Genomic DNA, 5,843 nt, shown 5'->3' with positions numbered 1-5,843 from the left:
TTCTGTGCAGCAATTCAACCATGAAGCCTGGCACAAACACATTAAGAAGGAAATAAATACCAAAACACTTTTAACATGGCACACCTGTTAATTGAAATGCATAACAGACTACCTCATGAATCTGGTAGAGAGAATCCCAAGAGTGTGCATAGCTGTCATCAATGCAAAGGGTGGCTACTTTGATAAATCTAAAATACATGTTGATTTGTTTAACACTTTCTTGGTTACTACATGGTTCCATATGTGTTATTTCATCGTTTTGATGTCTTCACTATTATTCTACAATGTAGAAAATAGTAAAAATAAAGAAAACCCTTGAATGAGTAGGTGTCCAAACTTTTGACTGGTACGTACAAGTCAACATATATATGTGTGTATATACAGTTGAAGTTGGAAGTTTACATACACCTTAGACAAATACATTTAAACTCAGTTTAAATTTTATTCTTGACATTTAATCCGAGTAAACATTCCCTGTTTTAGGTCAGTTAGGATCACCACCTTATTTCAGGAATGTGAAATAATAGGAGAGAGAATGAGTTATTTCAGCTTTTGCTTCTTCCATCACATTCCCAGTGGGACAGACGTTCACATACACTCAATTAGTATTTGGTAGCATTGCCTTTGAATTGTTTAGCTTGGGTCAAAATTTTGGGGTAGCCTTCTACAAGCTTCCCACAATAAGTTGGGTGAATTTTGGCCCATTCCTCCAACAGAGCTGGTGTAACTGAGACAGGTTTGTAAGGCCTCCTTGCTCGCACACGCTTTTTCAGTTCTGCCCACACATTTTCTATAGGATTGTGATGGCCACTCCAATACCTTGGCTTTGTTGTCCTTAAGCCTTTTTGTCACAACTTTGGAAGTATGGACCCTCATTGTCCATTTGGAAGACCCATTTGCGACCAAGCTTGAACTTCCTGACTGATGTCTTGAGATGTTGCTTCAATATATCCACATAATTGTCCTTTCCAGCCCCTCCTGCAGCAAAGCACCCCACAATATGATGCTGCCACCCCCCTGCTTCACAGTTGAGATGGTGTTCTTCGGGTTGCAAGCATCCCCCCTTTTCCTCCAAACATAACGATGGTCATTATGGCCAAACAGTTCTACTTTTGTTTCATCAGACCAGAGGACATTTCTCCAAAAAGTACGATCTTTGTCCCCATGTGCAGTTGCAAACCGTAGTCTGGCTTTTTTATGGCGGTTATGGAGCAGTGGCTTCTTCCTTGCTGAGACGCCTTTCAGGTTATGTCGATATAGGACTCGTTTTACTGTGGATATAGATACTTTTGTACCTGTTTCCTCCAGCATCTTCAAGGTCATTTGTTGCTGTTGTTCTGGAATTGATTTGCACTTTTCGCACCAAAGTACGTTCATAGCTAGGAGACAGAACTCGTCTCCTTCCTGAGTGGTATGATGGCTGCGTGGTCCCATGGTGTTTATACTTGCATACTATTGTTTGTACAGATGAACGTGGTACCTTCAGGCATTTGGAAATTACTCCCAAGGATTACACATTTTTTTCTGAGGTCTTTGGATGATTTCTTTTGATTTTCCCATGATGTCAAGCAAAGTGGCACTGAGTTTGAAAGTTGGCCTTGAAATACATCCACAGGTACACCTCCAATTGACTCAAATGATGTCAATTAGCCTATCAGAAGATTCTAAAGCCATGACATACTTTTCTGGAATTTTCCAAGCTGTTTAAAGGCACAGTCAACTTAGTGTATGTTAACTTCTGACCTACTGGAATTGTGAAGGCCAGTTTTATTGCTTCTTTAACTTTAACTTAAACTTATATGTAAGTTTACATACAGGTGAAGTCGGAAGTTTACATACATACAGGTGAAGTCGGAAGTTTACATACATACAGGTGAAGTCGGAAGTTTACATACATACAGGTGAAGTCGGAAGTTTACATATACTTAGGTTGGAGTCATTAAAACTTGTTTAATGAACTTGATTAAAGAAGCAATAAAACTGGCCTTCTTTAGACTAGTTGAGTATCTAGAGCATCATCATTTGTGGGTTCGATTACAGTCTCAAAATGGCCAGGAACAAAGACCTTTCTTCTGAAACTCGTCAGCCTATTCTTGTTCTGAGAAATGAAGGCTATTCCATGCGATAAATTACCAAGAAACTGAAGATCTCATACAACGCTGTGTACTACTCCCTTTACAGAACAGCGCCGTTCATTTTTCCCTTGATCCTAACTAGTTTCCCAGTCCCTGCCACTGAAAAACATCCCCACAGCATGATGCTGTTATGTTTCACTGTAGGGACAGTGCCAGGGTTCCTCCAGACGTGATGAGGCATTCAGACCAAAGAATTCAATCTTGTTTTCATCAGACCAGAGAATCTTGTTTCTCATGGTCTGGGAGTCCTTTAGGTACCTCTTGGCAAACTCCAAGCAGGCGGTCATGTGCCTTTTACTGAGGAGTGGCTTCTGTCTTGCCACTCTACCACAAAGGCCTGATTGGTGCAATGCTGCAGGTGGTTCTTCTGGAAGGCTCTCCCATCTCCACAAAGGAACTCTGGAGCTCTGAAATAGTGACCATTGGGTTCTTGGTCACCTCCCTCCATTGCCCAGTTTGGCCGGGCAGCCAGCTCTAGGAAGAGTCTCGGTGGTTCCAAACGTCTTCCATTTAAGAATGATGGAGGCCACTGTGTTCCTGGGGACCTTCAATGTTGCAGAATTGTTTTGGAACCCTTCCACAGATCTGTGCCTCGACACAATCCTCTCTCGGAGCTCCTTCAACCTCATGGCTTGGTTTTTGCTCTGACATGCACTGTCAACTATGGGACCTTATATATACAGGTGTGTGCCTTTCCAAACCATGACCAATCAATTTAATTTACCACAGGTGGAGTCCAATGAAGTTGTAGAAACATCTCAAGGATGATCAATGGAAACAGGATGCGCTTGAGCTCAATTTCGAGTCTCATATCAAAGGGTTTGAATACTTATGTAAATAGTGTATTTCTGTTTTTTCTTTTTAATACATTTGCAAAAATGTATAAAATCCTTTTTTGCTTTGCCATTATGGGGTATTGTGAAATTTTAATTTAGAATAATTTAGAAGTTTAGAAATTGTTTTATTTAATTTAGAATAAGGCTGTAACGTAACAAAATATGGAAAAAGTCAAGGGGTCTGAATACTTTCCGAAGGCACTGTATCTGACTCAGTGGTTGGAGGCAATTTATACCTATACAATTTGCAGAGTTGTGACTGGAGGGCAATCTTTGTACACTTAAAGGGATACTTCGGGAGTCAGAAGAACTCATGCATACCATTCGTACGTCTCTGCATCTAGTATGAAGGAACTTAGAGGTACTGTAGTTTCTCGAGCCAACGCTAACTAGAATTTGCACAATGTCTGGAAGTCTATGGTATCTACTAGGATGCTAGCTGTTACCATAGACTTCCAGTCATTATGCTAATGCTAGTTAGCAATTGCGCTAACACTAGTTAGCAACTTCCTTCAAACTGCACGCAGAGACACAACATTTTTATCCACTCTTTTATCTGACTCTGGGGAACTAGATTGCCAAAAGTAATGTTATATTTTGTATATTGCTTTGGACACTACTGTTGGTGTGTGTGTGTGTGTGTGTGTGTGTGTGTGTGTGTGTGTGTGTGTGTGTGTGTGTGTGTGTGTGTGTGTGTGTGTGTGTGTGTGTGTGTGTGTGTGTGTGTGTGTGTGTGTGTGTGTGTGTGTGTGTGTGTGTGTGTGTGTGTGTGTGTGTGTGTGAGTGTTACCAGATATGTACATAGCCCTCTCTTATTTTATATATTGAATATATATTGAATATTGAACCATCTCAGTATTTTCAGCACTTCATAACCCACCACATGATTAGCTGTTTCATTCTCAATGGACAGTTTAGGAATAGGCTGTAGTCACATAGTTTGCCTGGCTTTCACTGTGAATTAAGCAAAATGATCACTAAAAACACTTCACACACAAAGATGCATAGCAATGTGATTTGTATTGTCTCTGTACAAAATATACACATCTTACATATGCAATGCAACCAGTTGAGGCTAGCTAACTAACTACACACAGTCAGTAACAACGGGTTAGTAGATATCATTGTTCTATGACACAGTACATGGAGTATAGATGGGTTTCAATGGTGCTCAGTGCATGAAATCACCTACGGCACCTGCAAGCAGACAATCAGAGCCAGACCCCCCCCCCCCCCCCCCAAAAAAAGAGATTGTAAAAACACATTCAAGTGGATTAAATGTTATTACAGGTGTTAACCGATTAATAATACACTCCAGGTAGAAGTTGGCCCAGGGATAGTTTACCAAAATTACAAAATGACATATGAGTTTTCTTACCCTGTAAGCAGTCTATGGACAAGTTGTGGCAGCAATCCATGGTTTGGCTTTGTTTCCCTGGAACTGTTTTCAAATTCTAGCATTTTAGCATTTGTGGCACAAACCCAATGCAAGTCACTGGCACCTCAATTAGCATTTTTGCGATTCATGTCCAACTCATCTATAAGTGACTTAAGCCTTGTTTACACCTTGCGCTAACATGTGAGTTTTATGACCTGATCTATATGATCCAATCACGATGTGACCAAGGTTTGTCACATCTACACATTGTTTTAAAATATGTCTCTTATCCGTCCAATGTGTCTGCATTGTCACAATATTAGCTGCTGCCTCCCTCTATGCAAATTATTTGACAGATATTCTTTCAAAATATTATGATTTTGTTTATTTTAAGACATTTGATGATGTCATATGTCAACGGTGCAACCTGTCAAGGACTTTAGAGGCTGGTCAAATTATGATTTAAATTATTTGACCATCTGGGTCTGTTTACTCTTGATTGATATCCAGACACGTCTGCCTGACTACCTCCGGAGGTGTTCGGGAAAATCTGATCACAATCAGATCATAATGTGTCTTTAAATCCTCTACACCTGGCAAAAAATGTGGGCACAATCAGAATGTGGGCAGGATCAGGACAAAGATGGCATGTTAGCACCATATATAAGTAGGGCTTTAGTTGAGCTACACAATCAATATGAGTTACTTCAGGTTGATTTGGATTTGCTAATATAAGTACCATTGACTTGCATTGGATTTGTGCCACAAATGCTACAACGTCAGAAAAAATAGGTCAATGCCAGGTTAACAAAACCAAAGCATGGATTGTTGTCATACCTTGACCATAAACTGCTTACAGGGTAAGGAAATCCAAATAAAATGTTGTAAGTTAACCAGAGTCCGAGGATCAGTTATCCTACTCATGCCTAACCTTAATGAGTATGCGGCTGTAGGAATATCTGACCCTTGACCAATTGGTTATCTACTCCCAGGAACAGGTAAAAGGGTGTAGAATATGGACGTTATTGCTTATGCCACTGTTGTAGGGCTGAAAGTGATGACGTAATTTAATGAGACACATAAGAAGTAGTTGATGGAGACAGGTAATGTTATTTTACAAAAGATCAACATTCTCTTCAGAACCACAGAGGCATTTCAAACAGCCTTTTTTAATCCCCCAGTTCGAAACTTGAAGTTGGCAAAGACTTGGGAAACTGTACTATTCAGTTGACAAATCACTCTCTTACGCAGTGACACACACACAACCCAACACCCCTACACACAAAAGCATTCACATTCTATCCCTTTCCACTCTAATCTCTCTTTATCTCGTTCTCCACTTCCTCCTCTCCTCCCACATTTCACACATGTTCCTATTTAAAGCCTGATATAACTGCAGGTGGCTTTAAATACTTCTTCAGTTTGTGTGTCTGACTCTTTGGTAGAAACATTACTGGTGTCCTCACACCCACCCACCCACCCGCCCACCTTCAC

Source organism: Oncorhynchus kisutch, linkage group LG4, assembly GCF_002021735.2.
Source record: "Oncorhynchus kisutch isolate 150728-3 linkage group LG4, Okis_V2, whole genome shotgun sequence".
NCBI classification, from domain to species: domain Eukaryota; kingdom Metazoa; phylum Chordata; class Actinopteri; order Salmoniformes; family Salmonidae; genus Oncorhynchus; species Oncorhynchus kisutch.
Note: the sequence above shows the minus strand (reverse complement) of the source record.